This window comes from Musa acuminata, chromosome BXJ1-11 (genome assembly GCF_036884655.1).
Source record: "Musa acuminata AAA Group cultivar baxijiao chromosome BXJ1-11, Cavendish_Baxijiao_AAA, whole genome shotgun sequence".
In the NCBI taxonomy this organism is placed as follows: Eukaryota; Viridiplantae; Streptophyta; class Magnoliopsida; order Zingiberales; family Musaceae; genus Musa; species Musa acuminata.
The window spans coordinates 86,075-105,275 of record NC_088337.1 but is presented as its reverse complement, the minus strand read 5'-3'; the positions used below and the strand labels follow the sequence as shown (position 1 = coordinate 105,275).

The window sequence follows — 19,201 nt, the reverse complement described above, 5'->3', positions numbered from 1 at the left end:
AACATCATCAAGATCATGCAAAATGTTGAGGTTCCTAATAGAAACCATCCTTATTCTGATGGTGAACAATATTCAGATCATGAATTTATTAACGATGATGAAGGGGAGGGCTAATATGGAAACATCATCATATACAATCGTCAGAATGAAGAACCACATAAAGTGTTCAGCTCCAAATTGTACAGGTAACATTTCTCTCATAATAGTAATATTCTTCTCAGCTGTTCCTTTACATTAGAGGTTTTTCTTGATGTATTGAGTATTGACAGGGTATACTGGTTAATTTGTTTCCAAGTTAAAGCACATGAAGTCTTTAACCATTCAATGCTGGAACATTATAATGGTATATATAGCTTAAGCATGACTTTTGGGATCCCAAATTAGTTATATTTATGTTGTTAGCATTGCTCATTTGATATTGACTATAGTATTGCATAGTGACTGGGCTTATGTTTTCCTACTATTTGGCTGGGCCATTCAGTAATTATAACCTAAAATCTGTATATAACTGTTTCATCGAGGCCTATCAAATCGGTTTTCCTTGAAAGTCTTAATTGTTTGATACATATTTATAAATGTATAAATATAACTTCACAAGCCCTCTTGTATTTTCCTTTGAGTTGTGTGTGGTGTGTGTGTTATGTATGTTATGTGTGTGTTGTATGTATTATATTTGTGGGTGTGTCGTGAGTTGTGTGTGTGTGTTGTGTGTTGTGTATGATGTGTGTTGTGTGTGTGTGTTGTGTTTGTGTGTGTGTGTTGTGACTTGTGTGTGTGTTGTGTGTTGTGTATGTTACGTTAGTGTGTTGTGTGTTGTGTGTGTTATGAGTTCTGTGTGTGATGTGTGTGGGTGTTGTGTGTTGTTTGTTGTGTATATGTGTGTGTTTTATGTGTGTGAGTGTTATGAGTTTTGTGTGCGTGTGCTGTGTGTTGTGTTTGAGTGTAGTTGTGTTATACGTGTTGTGTGTGTGTGGGTATTGTGTGTTGTTTGTTGTGTATATGTTAGTGTGTTGTATGTGAGTGTGTTGTGTGTATGTGTCTATGTTGTGTGAATGTGTGAGTTGTGTTTGTGTATGTGTATTGTGAGTTGTTTATATGTTATGAGTTGTGTGTGTGTTGTGTTATTAGTGTAGGTGTGTTTTGAGTGTTGTGTGTGGGTGTTGTATATGTTGTGTGTGTGTGTGCGGGTATTGTGTTTGTGTATATGTGCTGTGTTGTGTGTAAGTGTATGTGTTAGGTATGCTATATGTGTATTTGTTATGTGTTTTGTGTTTATGTGTATTGTGTATGTCTTTATGTGTTGTTTTTGTGTGTATTGTTTATTGTGTATGTTATGTGTGTGTGTATAGTGTGTGTTGTTATGAGTTGTGTGTGTTGTGTGTGTGTATTGTATGTTATGTGTGTGTGTGTTGTGTTTTATATGTGTATGTGTATTGTGTATAGTGTGTGTTGTTTATGTTTGTCTTTAGTATGTATTGTTATGAGTTGTGTGTGTGTAGTTTGTTTTGTTATGAGTTGTGTGTGCTGTTATATGTGTGTGTTATGAGTTGTATGTATGTGTGTGTGTTGTGTGTATGCTATATGTGTGTTGTTATGAGTTGTGTGTTTGTGTGTTGTGTGTAGTATGTATATGTGTGTGTGTTGTGTGGTGTTATTTGTGTGTGTGTTTTGTATATTATATGTTGTGTGTGTATATGTTATGAGTTTTGTGTATACGTGTCTATGTTGTGTATGTTTTGTGTTGTGCGATGTTTGTGTTGATTGTGTTGTGTTTGTGTATTGTGTGTGTGTCTTTTTTTGTTGTACGTTGTTTGTTATTTTTTGTGTAGTATTTATTGTGTATGTTAAGTGTGTGTGTTGTTATGAGTTGTGTAAGTGTTGTTTGTATATATTATGTGTGTGTATTGTGTGTGTTATGAGTTGTGTGTTGTGTATGTTATGTGTGTGTGTTGTTTTGAGTTGTGTGTATATTATGTGTGTGTATAGTGTGTTGTTTGTGTGTTGTGTGTGTAGTGTATGTTGTTTGTGTGTGTGTTATGAGTTTTGTGTGCATGTGTGTGTGTATTATGTTATAAGTTGTGCATGTAGTGTGTATTGTTTGTGTGTGTTGTTTGTGTGTATATGTTATGTGTGTGTGTAGTATGTGTTATTATGAGTTGTGTGTATGTGTGTGTGTAGTGTGTTATTATGAGTTGTGTATGTGTGTGTGTTATGAGTTGCATGTGTATGTATATGTGTATTGTGTGTGTTTTATGTGTGTGTGTTGTGTATGTTGTGTTTGTTTGTTATGTATAGTGTGTGTGTAGAGTTGTGTGTTGTGTATGTTATGTGTATGTGTAGTGTGTATTGTTATGAGTTTTGAGTGTATGCGTGTGTTGTATATGTTATGTGTGCGTTGTTTGTGTACTGTGTGTGTGTTATGTGTGTAGTGTGTGTTGTTTGTGTGTGTGTTATGAGTTGTGTGTTGTTTGTGTGTGTGGTGTATTATAAGTTACGTATGTATGTGTGTGTTTTTTATGTATTATGTGTGTGTGTGTAGTATATGTTTTTTGTATGTGTGTATATTATGTGTGTGTTGTGTATGTTATGAGTTGTGTGTGTAGTTTGTGTAGTTTGTGTGTTGTGTATATTATGAGTTGTGTGTGTTATGAGTTGTGTGTTTTGTGTATGTTTTGTGTGTATTGATATGAGTTGTGTGTTGTGTATGTTGTGTATTTGTGTGTTGCGTATATGTGTGTGTTGTTTGTGTGTGTATATTTGTGTTTTGTATATGTTATGTGTGTGTAGTATGTAGTGTGTTGTGTGTGTTATTTGTGTGTTGTTTGTGTGTGTTTTATGAGTTGTGTGTGTGTTATTTGTGTGTCGTTTGTGTGTATGTTATGAGTTGTGTGTGTGTTATGAGTTGTGTGTGTTGTGTATGTTTTGTGTGTATTGATATGAGTTGTGTGTTGTGTATGTTGTATGTGTTTGTGTATTGTGTATATGTGTGTGTTGTTTGTGTGTTGTGTATATGTGTGTGTTATTTGTGTATTGTTTGTGTGTGTTATGAGTTGTGTGTGTTATTTGTGTGTTGTTTGTGTGTATGTTATGAGTTGTGTGTGTTGTGTATGTTTTGTGTGTATTGATATGAGTTGTGTGTTGTGTATGTTATATGCGTTGTGTGTGTGTGTGTTGTGTATGTGTATGTATATGTGTATGTGTCTATGTTTTGAGTTTTGTGTGTGTTGTGTGTAGTGTGTGTTGTGTATGTTATGTGTGTATGTTATGAGTTGTGTGTGTTTATGTTGTTATTAGTTTGTGTGTATATGTTATGTGTGTATAGTGTTTTATTTGTGTGTTGTGTGTGTGTAGTAGTGTGTGTTATAAGTTGTGTGTGTATTGTATTATGAGTTGTGTATATGTTGTGTGTGTATGTTGTTCGTGTGTAGGTTATGAGTTGTGTGTATATGTTATGGGTGTGTTTGTGTATGTAGTGTATTGTGTGTGTGTAGTGTGTGTTATAAGTTGTGTATATATGTGTGTTGTGTGTATTGTTTGTGTGTATATGTTGTGTGTGTGTGTTGTGTATGTTTTGTGTGTGTGTGTTGTTGTTGTAAGTTGTGTGTGTGTGTTGTGTATATTATGTGTGTGTGTAGTGTGTAGTGTGTAGTGTGTGTTGTTTGTGTGTGTTATGTGTAGTGAGTTGTGTATGATGTGTGTTGTTTGTATGTGTGGTGTGTGTTATAAGTTGCGTATATATATGTGTGTGTTTTGTATATGTTATGTGTGTGTGTATGTATGTTATTTATATGTGTGTATTGTGTATATTATGTATGTGTTGTATATGTTATTTGTGTGTTGTGTATGTTGTGTGTGTAGTGTGTATTGTTATGAGTTATGTATGTTTTGTGTGTTGTGTATGTTATGTATAGTGTGTAGTGTGTGTTGTTGTGAGTTATGTATGTTTTGTATATAATGTGTATTGTTATGAGTTATGTTTATATATGTTTGTGTGTTGTGTGTGTGTAGTATGTATTGGTTGTGTGTTGTGTGTTGTTTGTGTGTATTATGAGTTGTGTGTGTATGTTATTTGTATGTGTGTTATGAGTTGTGTGTGTGTTGTGTATGTGTGTGTGTTATGAGTTGTTTGTGTATGTGTGTGTAGTATGTTGTAGGAGTTCTATATGAAAATGAGATATTAAAATTTGAAAAAGAATATATGTTAATGCGAAACTTAGAAAGTATATAGACACCCAAAGTCAAATATAAAAAAAAGAATTTAGTATTATTTGAATTTGTATGCGGATTCGGATTCGTTTAACCCAATACCTGATCCGTTTGCTCACCCAATTAGGCTCTCTTCATTACATTAGCCTATCTTGTGGATCGAAGTCGGTGTCCAATAAGATCATAGGTGTTTATACACATCGATTAACGGTTGAGATGCTTTCAGCCAATGGATCTCATCCGTCGATGTGGACAAACATGGGAAAACAAAACCGGATGGTACGACTTAGGAGCTGCTTGGAGCAATCGGCGCCAAGAGCGGCGTCTGCAGGCTCCTCCTCCGCCTCCTCGGTTTCTCCGGCCACTTCTTGGCCTCCGCCGCCACCTTCGTAGAGTCCCCGGCGTTTCGAATACTCCTCTCCTCCGTTGTCCCCGACGACGCGCCAGCGGTGCTCCGGAAGTCCGATCACGGTGGAGGGTGAAGAGTGCCGCACAACCCCGCCGGAACCTTGAGAAGAGATAGGCAGTTTCTGCTCATATTTTGCTTGAAGGTGACAGAGATAGCATATGCGCACCGTGGTAGCCCGCGAGCTCCGTTTATACTCTCGTGATCCGAAACGCCTACTCTAAAATCCTCAAAACCCCTTCTTTCTTTGGCGGCGCCTCTTCGCCACCGATGGAAGTGGTGATCGCCTCCTCCCCGGTGGACGTCGGCATCGGTTGTTGGGACCTACGCTCGGGCTCTGAGCAGCTCCGGTACCGCTCGTGCTCCTCCGCTCCACATGGCCTCCTCTCCATAGCCGGCCGCTTTCTCGCTTCCTCGCAGCTCCGCGATTCCCCTTCCTCCGCCTCTTGCCCCATTTTCTTCTGGTCCTGGGATAAGGTGAGTCCTAATTCGAACCTTTCTTCCACATCTCCACTTCACGCCCTGTTTCATACTCGTGTTGGATAAACGATCTCATAATTCTCGCTCTATGTTTCAGCCTCAGGTGGAAGTTAGGAGCTTCCCGGCTGAGCCGATTGGACCGCTTGTTTCCAATTCAGAAGGCACTTACATCATGGGAGGAGGACCATCCGGCATCATCTACCAATGGGAGGTAATCTTTTGCTTTTCCACTTCTGATTTCTTAGGCAAGATTTGCTTTTTCTGTCGTCTTCTCTTTAAGACACTGGTATGAGAATTTTCCGTCTGCTTGGGACTCAAAATTTTGATGCACGACTTTTGGTCTGTGTGGCCAAATCTGTTCTTGATTCTCTCATCCACCTTGTTTAAAGTCAAAGGGGCCGTATTATGCTTTCATTTTGGTTTTGATGTCAAAGTTTGTTTTGTTTTCTAATGTTTGTCTTGTTAGCTCCCTCTCTTCATAGAAAAACTCATAAGAAAAGCTTAGATTTATCTTTAAATTTATCAAGGTTGCTAGTGGGAAATTGCTCACAAGGTGGCATGCACATTAGCAGGGTCTGAGGATGGCTCTGTCAGAGTTTGGTCCCTTATGATGTATGTAATTCTTACTTAGTTTTTTTCTTGTTGAAATTGTTCCTTTATGTTGTCTTGTCTAAAATGCTAATATGATTTTTGTAATGTTTGTCAGGATGTTTGATGACATGGCAAAGGCTTCTGCTGGTGTTCTTTATAGATATAGCTTTTCGGAACATGCTTTACGTGTCACTGATGTTGTTACGGGACATGGGTTATGCAACTCCATTATCATCTCAACCTCAGAGGATCGAACATGTAAGGTTCGTTAGTTGTTACACTTTGTACTTCTTTGAAAAGAGTAGTTGGTTATATTAGGAAATTAGTTGTCAATAGGAACACAACCAGATGCTGAGGGACTTCACTGTTGTGTAACTTCAACTGAAAAATTTTGAGGTACACAAATGATGCATCTGAATTAAGAGGTTAATTTCCCTGAATTAGATGATAGCTTATAATATATTACCTCATAACTTACTCTTAGTCTTTGTTTCAAAACAAAGTCTAACTCTGCTCCTCAAGTTGAATATGCTGATGGTAAGAATCTTTCTTTTCAAAATTTTACTGTAGTGGCAGTATCTTGGTAGCTTGAACAAAAGTTATTTGCTTTATTCTTTCTTTGTCCTAGCCCAATTTAAACTTTGACCTTATGAATGTAATGATAAAGTAGATTATAGATGCTTATTAGGGTCAAGGTGCTCTCAATGGTATGACCACCTTTTTTGCAGAATGTCAGTTCTATTACTGCAAGCTTAACTTAATTTACTTATATGTTGAACTGAAAAGATAATTTTAATCTGTTGTTAGAAAATTGATCCCCCGTCCTCCCAGTGCTAATTGTCTATGTTCGTATTTTAGATTTTGAAGATAACTTCTTTTGACTACTGCATATGTTCTAGATATGGAGCCTATCTGAGGGTTTGTTATTGAGGAGCATTACGTTTCCTTCCATAATTGATGCTATTGTAATGGATCCTGGGGAGCATGTGTTCTATGCTGGTGGCCGAGATGGCAAAATATATATTGCAGCGCTAAATGCTGAATGCAACTGCAATAGCATACACGGGATGTTCATCATTGGTGCCTTATATGATCACAGGTCTCAATATGCTGTTAGTCAGTTTTGATAATCACTTATATACATGTATATATTTACCAACAATTGTGTTTTGTGTGTTTGGAAAATTTCTATGAAGAGACTATACTGTATATATCTAATTTGTGTTCTTAGATATATCAGAGGTTTGTTGTATTTGATGCTTTCTATTTCCAAATTGCCTTTATCTTGATGTTTTAGTCTTGAATTTTTCATGCAAGCTTGTCATTGCTTTTCATTCTGCTTTTCCTCAAAAGTCAATTTAACTTTACCTTTGGGTCTTGGAATTTTACATCTCACCATCTTTTCCTGCCCTTATTGTTTGTTCGGCTGCATCAAGTATAACAGTAGCAGAAGACCTGGGGTTCCAAGAGTCTGTTTACCAAAGGTTTTGCTTATTTTTGATTTTTTTTTTTCCAAAAGACTTTAATCGCTTTCTTTTATAAGAAATATTTAGCTGAAATATTTTTTTGACTTTAACATTTTACATTAGAGAGATACATAACTAAAGTAATTTAGCTTGCAGTTTGACTTGCATGCATGCTTATATGCACTAATATATAGGTGTAACTTCAATGCTTAGTCTAAGCTCTGTGGGTAATCATAATTGTTTCATGTTTTGTTGACCCTTGTTAAGTTTCAATTGGGAAATCGTCATTGTCTTGTTACTGCAAGATGTGTTAGACATATTTGTACTTCAAGTGCACTTTCTGCATCTTGTATATTGATTCAATCACAATTTTGCTTTCTTCTTCAGCATTTTCCTTTTCGTGATTTAATTTAAGCTGTTTTTGTCATCCAGTAAGGCAATAACATAGCTAGCATTTAGCACGGATGGAGTTACTCTAGTGTCTGGGACTGAAGATGGTATTGTCAGAGTTTGGGATACGAAAACCAAGCATGTTACTCGTGTTTTGAAACATGCGAAAGGTACATCAATAACTAGGATTCTATTATAAAAAATGTTTAAATTACTTCGGATGCCTAAGTATGTGATGCTCTTTCCTCTTCCTGTTATGACATGTGCATGTAATGGATTCCTATGTTACTATGATTTCTAATTATGTATTTACTTGGACCTTTCACTATCAATAGATGCACAAGTTATGATTAGTGGTGTAAGGAGAGATAGGGGAAGATTAAAAAAATCTTTATTAGTCAATTAAAAAATGATCTGTCGGTTCTTAGTTTAATTAGTGATATATATATTTTTTGCAACGGACGAGTAGTGAAGGCGGGATTTGAGCTCGGTAGTTTGTCAAAATCTTTATATGCTAAGTTAGCTAGGACTTTCACAATATGTTTGATGAGATTTCAAACCTTTAATCTTAATCAGTGATATTACCTACAATAGAGCAAAATTGTGGATAGGATTCCATATAGGGTGACCACAAATAGATGGTTTAGCTACTGTGTCCATATTTTGATAAGACCCTAAAGTTTTATCGTTGTTCTGATACCAAATGATAAGACCCTAGAGTTTTCTCGTCGCTCTGATACCAAATTATAAGGCATTTGAGATCTTATCGTGGAAGAAAGGGGAGAAAAGGGAATGATAATGATCGCTTCGAGGGGATCGACCTCCTTGATCGCTTCGAGGGGATCGACCTCCTTGATCACTTCGAGGGGATCGGCCTCGTAGGGTTTGTCCACATAGTGGAATAACATTTCATTGATTGATTGATTTAAAGAAAAGGTTATATCACTATTTATAGAATTCCACCTAGAGTCCACCAGGACTTTGACTCTTAATAATAAATAAATATTAAATAAATCTCTATTTGATTCTAACTGAACTAAACAGACTCAATAAACAATTGAACTAAATAGACTTAATAAACATTATTCAAAAGCTCAAAAAAAAGGGTCCTAACAGTTCTTCCCTCTTCAAATCAGCCTTGTCCTCAAGGCTGAGCAATATCAATCTCGGGACGCTTCTCTTTCGACACTTCAATCATAGGCTATCTACAACGCATCATAATCCGTTGATCAAGTATTGTCTCCACTTTTTGACAATGTAAGCTACAGGTAAGTTTTTCAGTGTAGTAATCATTGCAAGAAACTCCTGGCCTTTGCTATCATAAGTTAAAATTCGTCCATCAATTATCTTTACTTCGAATCTGTCACAGCCTTCAATGTGGTAAGCTAATCGGGCTACAACTTTCCTGTCCATAAAATTATTAGTGCTGCACGTATTAATCAAAATAGTGATAGGTTGATGCTTCAAAGTTCCTCTGATTTTCATAGTTTGTGGGTTAGCATAGCCAGCCAATGCATGCACTGTGTATGTGATGGCTTCAATATCTTCATTAGTTTCCACACCTTCATAATTGGAGTCCAACTCTTCTGCTTTCGGTTCCTCTCTAATTGGCTTAATCATCAGATGTTGCCCTTGTTTACATTGGTGCTCAATACTCCACTTTTCATTATAGTACAAACTCTTTGCTGAATTTTTCTTGAGTTCTTCTTGGGTTAGTCCTCGGGTGTCACGGCTTTGGTTGGGAATAGATGGGGTGGGTGGCTTATTGATCATCTGGTTGTTGTTACTTCTGTTTCCATGATTATCCCTGTTGATTTTTTTCTCATGTAGATGTGCGAATGAGATCAGCTATCATAGTGTGGGGTTGACGAGCCTTAACTTCACACCGGATCTCTGGAATAAGCCCTTCAATAAATGTATCCAGATGTTGTCGTTCCGATCAATCTCTAGCTTGATTTGACAATCTTTCAAACCTACTCTGATATTCCAACACTGTAGAAGTCTGATAAATTTTGACGAGCTGTCCATCCACCTTCATGTATGAGTAGATTGTGTCACAATCTTGGGACCCTTTTCCAGTATTTCTAGATCTGTGCAACGTACAACTTGAGCTCCCACCTTGTTAAAATTTACTAAGGCTCCCTAGTAAATCCTTTTTAAAATCATTAAGTATTTTTGCAATCGGTTCTCAATTCTAATTTCCAATGCTTCCATTTATGTTTTCACTGAGTTATTGGTGGCCATTTCATAATACTGTAAATCTGTAATCTCAACTCTTGTTTCCGGTGTCAAGATTAGGGCATAAATCATTGCCCTACTCGGTGCTATTGTTGTGATGCAATCGGTGGTAGCACTATTGGAATGAAGGGTTCCTGCGAGAATGCGAGGATGTAGCTGCAGTTACCGCGTGGGAGGCAGCGATGCTTGTTGCGGTCGCTGTGTAGAGGGATCGCTGCTGTTGATGGCATGCAGCACCAGCTGCCATCTTGTAAGTTCAACCTGTACGCCACACCCAGCATGTGCCGGCCAGCATGCTGCACCTAGCATGTGTGGATCAACACACGGCACCTAGCATGTATTAAACCAGCATGCCACAGCCAGTGCAATCTAGTCTAGCATGGGTGCTATGGGTGTTAAACAATCAGATTCTCTTATTGTTTCTTTTTAATCAGGTTTTTAATGCTTTTCTTGTATCATATGCTATTTCTCTGAGCCTAATCTCTTTGGATCATATGCTATTCTACTTGGATCTCATGTATCTTAGAGTTTGGTTTTCAGTGATCTTTATTGCTATCTTTTATGGATGGCCATGGAGACTGTTGTAAGATGGAGATCTAAAAACGTTGCTTTGGGATCAACTGTCTATAGCAAGTCACGAGATTATGTCAGCCCGTCAATTGCATTTGTTGGAATGTTCGCTTTTGCTTTTCTTCCGTTTTATTATTCTCACCTTCCATCTTTCCTTACTTTTTACCTGTCAGTCTGTAAGGTTTCCATATCTGGTTTTCATCATCCAGGTAGAAAGCTATTGAATTACTGGGCAACAGTTATAAGATTCCTGCAATTTCACATAGCCAACTTTTAATTTTTCTTTTCATATTTAGGCATGTATTGTTATTCTGTCCTATTCTTTTTGGCTGCATGATGTTGAACAGTTGAAATATTTTCTTAGCCCAAGATTGTTATATTAATGTTAAACATTTTGTAAGATCATGTGTCCATTTATGCACCTGACATGTAGCACGAGAAGATACTTTCATCTTTTTATTCGCTTGAACATGTTTATTGTTTTTTACTCATTTTTTTGGAGAGCATTCTTTTTAATCAGCCAGATTAATGCCCTTTTAAATTATGTTTTGCACCTTTTAGTTTAAGGAATATTATATTTAGTAAAATAATTAAGATTTATTTAACCTTAATGGTTTAGATCTTGGATCTCTTAAGTTTTTATGATTTACTCATATTTAAAATAATTTATATATTTAAAAAAAATTAATATATAAATTTTTTATCAATTAATAAACATTAAAATTTATTTACATGGTATGTTAAATCATAATAAATTATTAATATAATGATATATGCAATTTATGATTAAGATTCATTTTCTATGGTTTTGGTCATGGATCTCTTAAACCCTTATAATTTACTCATATTTAATTTTTTTTTATATTTTAAAACTATAACATATAAGTTTCTATTTTATAGGTAAGATCTTGAAAATATAGGTGAGCCTTATGTTTATCAACTTAATATTATCGAGAGAGGAGAATTTTATTTCTCCTAATATGACGTGTTATACACATACATATTCAATATATATCTATATCGTATGCAAATATATATACTTATCTAGTAGGTATATAAACTGCTAGTTAAAGGTGCCTTATAAGCTAATCATGTGAATGATGACACGTGTGATATGATACATTTTATTTATTTATTATATTATTTAATATTTTATTATTTTATATTACTTATTATATATATATGTCTATGGATTTGTGTAATGGGAATAGATCGTGATGAGATCACGATAATGAGCATAGAGATACCGACGAATCTAATCCATAATGGAACATGGAAGAACTCAACGATATGCGATATCTAAGAGCCTCTTCTATGCTAGGATGACTAAGGGGACACTGGTTCAGAACCATATCTTAAAGATGAATAGTACACAATTAGACATGGTGCGATCTATGATGAGCTTTGTCGACCTACCCATCTCATGGTGATAAGATCATGATAATGAGACCGATTCACCTTTAAACACATAACCTAAATAACCTTCGTCATAGGTTACTCAAAAGGGACAACAAGATAATCGAATAGACTAGTGTGTTGTATACCCATCTATATGATAGAGGCAATTAGTCTCATAATTGCTCGTGTGGAGACACTAGGACTATAATATATATTCTCATTGGAGAATAAGTTCATTGATTGTTTCGCTTATGGAATGTTAGATAGTTAATGATACCTTATTGTCAGACAACGATTTTGTTATCCTAATGGTGTATTTGGTCCTTAGACATGAGACACCAAGGATGTTTTGTATGAGTACTCTACTTTTTTATATCTGACTTATAGGTTTGAAAATTCTAGATCTAACACAACCGGTAATCGGGAGTGACAATCAAACTTACGAGGGCTATTGAGTGTCCATAGAGGATCATGTGTTCTTGGTGTCATGAGAGAAATATCTCGTGTTCTTACTCAGACAAATCTCTAACCTCTCATTTGTTCTTCCTCGAACAAATCTCTAACCTAGGTCATTCGGATTAAGAGAAAAATAATTATCCGAGAGAATCCGATTAGACCGAGACTCGAGTAAAAACCGTATGGGTCTAATAGTACCATGCCCGATATATGATATCTGGGATATTAGATGGATGAGGGACTAAGGTATATGATAAGTGAGGATAGATGGAAGAACTCATAACTAGCTCGATATTGAGTCTAGAGGGTCACACGCATATGGTACACATTGCAACGTATAAAAGTTTGGATATGAGATATCTATCGGAATCTCTATCTTATTGAAAATCCAATAAGCTCTTAAATTATTGAATCCTGTGGATGAGATTCAATAAAAGCCAATAAAAGATTATTGGATAAAGATCTACTAATCTAAGTGATTTGAATAGTTGAATAAAGATCCAATATCCAATATGATAGGACCCATTAGGATTTGATAAGAAGCCTCTATAAATATGAAGAAACCAAAAATCCTTATAGTATATGTTATACGTTATATTTTAAAAATAATTATTGTTGTTAGAAGCCTCTATGGGTATAGATGTTTTGCCACGCAACAATGTACTATTAAATCCGATTAAAATTGTTAGCACAAAAAAAAGCCTTATGCAAAAAAAAAAAAAATAGTATAGATTTAGCGCGAGAAAGAGCACTTATGCTACAAGCCTGAAGCACAAAAACTCGCGATATCTAAGAAATGTGTTATATTTTACAAATAATTATCGTTGTGATACCCACACGACTTGAGGGCATTAAAAAAACTGAGCTCTTGGGATAAAATTATGGAAATTTTTTATTTTCCCACGCCATGTCAAGCCAACTTTAAATCTTAGCCTGAAAATCTCAAAGAAAAAGCATGTTTAAGGTGACAGAAGTGACAGCATTATCAATCACTCGATCTATTAAGTAAAATCCAACTCTAAAGAATGTATATTCGTACATAATCCTGAATGGGAACCAGCCATACAAAATTTAGAGAGGATGTAGAATTCTATCAGCATTAAATTAAAACACTGCAACATATTTTTAACTAATAATAATATGTTTGTTGGTGGTAAAAGTTGAGCAGCCTGAACTACAATGATAGGCAGTTACGTAACAAGTGGAAGATTACAACAACATGGTGCCTAGGACATATTCTTGATATACAAGTAAATGACACGGATAAGAATGGATACAAGGTCTTAAATCTAAAAAACAAGTATACATTTCATGGCTCAGTTTTATTGGTCCTATTTACTAGAATATTTTGAATCTAACATTAATAGTGAAACAATAAATATCAACAATTGATATACAGAAGAAAATCTAAAAATGGAAAATTGAAATTGTCATGTATTTTAAGCACAGAACTTTTTCTAATTTCAAAGAGCATGATATGCAAAACCCAACTAATTTATACCTTTTGTTAGACTAATCATTAATCAAGGTTAAACTAATGACTAATGTTAGCCTTTTAATAACCGATGACTACGTTGCTCAGTGTTTGTAATGACACGAACTCACTATACATATATGAATTAACCAAATCAAGTCATTTTAATATTATTAAAGCCAATAGCATAATCAAAATTGAAAAACCAATAATTGCAAACATGAATCTGATTAGTAGATTGGACTTCCTAGATCACATCAGTCATGTCTCTTGCATATGGCTCACCTTTAAGCAATGTGGCCTGACATCCAAAACAGAGTCTAGAGACTAAACAATCCACCTCCGTCTTATAACAGCAGAAAACTTGATAAACCGAAAGCTGACTTTATGCGTATATATTCGAAGGTGCCTAGTTAGTAACCTCGAAAGCTAGAAAGGCTAGGTGTAAAATTTCTCAAAGGTTGACATTTTATATGTATATTTGTATCTCAATATGATACGATGGTTGGAAATACAACGAGCTCTGCTTTATGTCCACATTATATAAGCTTTGGTGTATCTACTCAAAATCATCGATTGTTTTTCTCTTCTATTCCGTATATAAACATAACTAGTACCTACGCGAGCTCTGAATCTTGGGTAATATGCGTAAAATACTATCCTATTGTCATGGCCTTAGCTGAAATTGCCTAAGGCATGAGGCACCATTGCGACAAAGACGCGAACTTAGCTTGTGTTGCTTATGTCGCGAGGCACCCTTGCGGCAAAGACGCGAACTTAGCTTGCATTGCCTAAGTCGCGCTTCGCCCTTGTGATTTGTGTCCGCAAAGATCAGCCAACTTGCAACCTCTCGTAGGTCCTGAAGGATCTATAAAAAGAGAAAGTTGATTAGTTCAAAGAACGAGCGATAGACAAGTCCCGACGTCTCGCGAAAAGGGAAAGCTTTACAAGCAATTCAGTGAGCACCTTGTGTGGACAAGAGAAAAGAGGGAGAGAGGGAAAACAAGAACTTTAGAAGGTTGAACGAACAACTGCAAGTCCACAAACAGCTGCTCACCGGGTGCCGAGCGTGACAACAAGTTCCCGTCAAGGTAACGTGCGAACTTCCGAAAGATTGTTCAACGCTCGACACTATACCGAAGCCCCCTCTAGCCCTGTGCCACTCGGGTGATTCCAAGGGGCTGAGATGGCTGATGTTTTGGCTGCAGCAGCGGGCTGTAGAAATCAGCCCGTGGCACGTGAAAACGAAGCCGTTTTGGGCTATTTTGGGGCTATTTTGCTTTGTTCGGTGAGCGGTAGCACTGCAACTTGTTTGAACTTACATTTTTACAAGTAAAAGGACTCAAAACCAAGACAAAACATGCTGCCAAGCAACTGTACATGTAGATGAGGGTGATGAACGGTTCATTGAATGGAGTTGTTGCGGGTGTGCGACGACCGTTTGTGGCATTCTCCCCCACTTAAGCTGTCGACACCCTCGTCGACGCTTGTTGGTAGTTGTTGATAATTGTTTCTTCATATCGTAGGGCGTCTTCGGGCTCCCAACTGGCTTCACTTCAGGGAAGCTTTCGCCACTTCACCAAGTACTCGATCTGCTCAACTCCATTGGTAGCTTTATCTTGCGATCTGCTAAAATGGTTTTAACTCGCTTCTAGTAGGAGACTCTAGTAGGGGGTAATCGAGTTGGAACATTTTGGGAAGCATCTAGCGGATCCGAGCGATAGGCTTTTAGGTTGCTGGCATGAAGAACGTTGTGAATTTTGAACCACGCCGGCAGTTGCAACTTATAGGAGACGTTGCCTACCCTGCTGATAATTGGAAAGGACCCTTCGTACTTGCGCACCAATCCTTTGTAGACTTTGCTCCTAAAGAATTGGAGTGATGCTAGTTGGAGCTTTACTAATACCAAATCGCCGACCTTGAACTCTTGCGGTCGCCTTCCCAAGCCTGCCCACTTCTTCATCCTTTTTGCCGCCTTCTCCAAGTAAGCCCATGAAATATCTGCATTTCAGTGCCACTCCTTTGCGAAGTGGTAGGCTGACAGACTACTCCCAACATACCCGATTGCTATAGTGTGAGGAGTTGACGGTTGTTATCCTGTAATAATCTCAAAGGGGCTCTTGTAGGACGCAGAGCACCGCTGCAAGTTGTAGGAGAATTGGGTAATATCCAACAGCTTCACCCAATCTCGTTAGTTGGCACTCACATAGTGCCGATGATATTGCTCCAGGAGCGAGTTTATCCTCTCGGTTTGGCCATCCGTTTGGGGGTGGAGGTTTATGGAGAAGTATAATTTGGATCCCAACAATTTGAATAGCTCGATCCAGAATCGTCCCAGGAACCGAGCATCTCGATCACTGATGATATTGTGCGAGACTCCCCAATACTTCAGCACATCCTTCATTATCAGCTTGGCTGCCTCCTTTGTTGAACAGTGTAGGGGAGCAGCAATGAAAGTTGCATACTTTGAAAATCGATCGACAACCATGAGTATCGATCCGAGTATCCCTACTAGTGGCAAGCTTGATATGAAGTCCAAAGAAATACTCTCTCATGGCCTTTCTGGTACGGGCAATGGTTCCAAAAGTCCCACCAGCTTTCGCTGCTTCGCTTTGTCTTGTTGGCAAGTGAATCACGTTTAAACATATTCCTCCACATCAGTCCCCATCTTCGGCTAGAAGAAGGCCCTCTCCATGAGAGCCAACGTTTAGTGAATACCTGGGCGTCCAGCCCAAAGGGAATCGTGACACTCTCTTAAGAGTTCACGCCTTAAATTGTCCACTCGAGGAATATAAACCCTATTCCCTTTTGTGTACACAAGTCCCTCCTGGACTCAAAATCGTCGTGCCTTGCCTTCTTTGATGAGCTGCATCAGGATAACTGCTTGGGGATTACTACTATACAGTCCATCCCTGATCTTGAAAAGGAAGTTGGAGTGCAATTGACTTGCTTGGCCTTTGCCCTCCAATTGTACGACATTCATGCGCTCCACTTTCCGACTCAATGCTTGCTTTGGGAAAAGTTTCTTCTGCGTTTGGAAATAGCTCAGAGTGATGTTGTCTGTCCTTAGCACAAATCGCGATCCGAGAAGGTAGTGTCGCCAAACTCGTAGACAGTGGACCACCGCTGTCATCTCTTTCTTGTGCATTGGATACCGTCGCTCAGTCTTGTTGAGCTTGCGGCTCCCGTAGGCCACTGAATGACCCTCCTGCATGAGTACTCACCCAATAGCGTAGTTTGAAGCATCTGTATGGACTTCAAAAGGCTCTCCATAGTCCAGCAATTTGAGTACCGGTTCTTCCAAAACAGCAGCCTTTAGATCTTGGAATGCAATTTCACATTTATCAAACCATTTCCAAGACTGCTCCTTCTTCAACAATTCCGTTAGTGGAGTTGCACGCTTCGAATATCCCACTATGAAGCGTCGATAGTAGTTGATAAAACCAAGGAAGGATATTAACTCTGGCACCTTCTTTGGAGTTCGCCATTCCGCAACCGCTTGAACCTTCGATTTATCTATCCGAATTGAGCCATCACCAATTTGATGCCCCAAGAATAAGATTTTTGTTTGAGTAAAGTAGCATTTCTCCTTTTTCACGAATAAAGTGTTCTCCTTGATAACCTAGAAAATTATCCGAAGGTGCTCGACATGCTCCTCGAGCGTTTGACTGTAGACGACGATATTATCCAAGTAGACAACCACAAACTTATCTAAGTACTCTTTGAATAGCTGGTTCATGAGAGTGCAGAATATGGCCGGAGCGTTGGTTAAGCCGAAAGGCATCATCAAGAACTCAAATGTTCCATTCCTGGTCACACATGTAGTCTTCGCTTCGTCGCCTTCAGCAATGCGCACTTGCCAATACCCCGACCGAAGGTCGAAAAAGTCCGTGATGACCAGGATGGGATACTTATTCTTCAACATCACTTTGTTAAGGGCTCGGTAATCGATGCATAGTCGAAAGCTCCCATCTTGTTTCTTTTGAAACAAAACTGGAGCTCTGAAGGGTGCTTTCGAACTGCGGATGAGACCACCACTTAGCAGTTCACCTAACTGCTAAGGTAGGGTGGTCTCGCTGGAGGCTTTATTCTTAGCTCCAACTCGATGTTATGATCCACGCCTTTGCATGGCGGAAGAGTCTTCGGCAACTTGGGGGGCATAACATCATTGAACTCTTTCAGGACATTCGCCACCACAGCAGGTTCATGAGTGGCCTTCTCGTCGAGTGGCTCTAGCTTCATGGTAGCCACGAATGTCAGTTCGCCTTTTCGTACCCCTTTCTTCAGTTGTAATGCCGATATATGTTAGGGTTCCTTGGTTCCCCTCTGAGAGACGGGAACCACACAGGGGTCGTCACCTCCCATCACACATAGTGAGTTAAGGAACGACATTGGCACCAACTTCGCCGCATGCATAAACTCCATTCCAAGAATCACTTGGAAATCATCTAGTGGCACTGCCATCATGTTTGTGCTCCCGCTCCATGCTCCGATCTTGATGGGAACTCCCTTTGCCAACCCGAATATTCGCCTAGCCTCCGAGTTCACTGCCTTCATTCGACTCGGGCTCTTCTCCAAGATCAACCCAAGTCGTTTTGCTTCTTGATCGGCAATAAAATTGTAGGTAGCGCCCGTGTCCACCATTGCACGGGTCGTTTGGCCATTGAGTTTTATGTCTACATACATCAGCTTGCCACTTCCTGCTTTTTGTAGCCTTGTCTTCGTGTTCTCCCCCACTTGACCCCGCATGACATTTAATAAACACATCGCATCCATCCGGGGTCCTTGCGACTTCTCATCGTCGTTGTTGGCTTCAGAACGACTCGAACTAAGAGCGATAGCCTTGCCTTTGTTCGATTTCGGGGAGTGAATGGAAGCTGTTAAAGTATTGAGTACCTGTTTTTGTGGGCACTCCCTCACCATGTGCGACCCTCTACACAAGAAGCATCAGCCAGGTTTCGGAGCCTTGCCTTTCAGGCTTGGCCCTTTGCGGGAACTCTTATTCTTTTGTTCGCCTCCGAACTCCTTCTCTCGAGAATATTTTAGAGGGTGATTACTTGAAGATTGTTTCCTTCTTCCTAGGTCTTCGGAGGAAACAAAGTTGGTGAGCCTTTCTGCGGCAGCAATTGCCCCAATCAAATCGGTGATATTCCTTCGATGTAGTTCTTGTTGCGCCCATAGCTTCAAACCATCAAGGAAGCTGAACAGCTTATCCTTCTCGGACATGTCTTAGATGTCCAGCATTAGCGCAGAAATTTGCTTCACGTAGTCTCAGACGAATGTATTTTGGTAGAGTTGTCTCAACTTCCTTCTTGCGACAAACTCTGTGTTCTCCGATAGGAACTGAGTTCTTAACTCCCGCTTCAAGTCCTCCCATGTGTCAACTTGACACCGACCTTGTTGGATCTCCTCCCAACGAGTTTTTCACCAAAGTTTTGCATCTTCATTCAGATAAATGGTTGCTGTGGAAACTTTGGTGCCTTCAAAATCAGGCTTCGTAGCTCGAAAGTATTGTTCTATGTCGAA

At 38.5% G+C, this 19,201-nt stretch overlaps 1 pseudogene; it reads left to right on the top strand.

Annotated features, from left to right (window-relative positions):
- Nucleotides 1–4,395: 4,395 nt before the first annotated feature.
- Nucleotides 4,396–10,721, top strand: LOC103975198 (protein ROOT INITIATION DEFECTIVE 3-like; annotated as a pseudogene).
- The last annotated feature ends 8,480 nt before the right edge of the window (nt 10,722–19,201 follow it).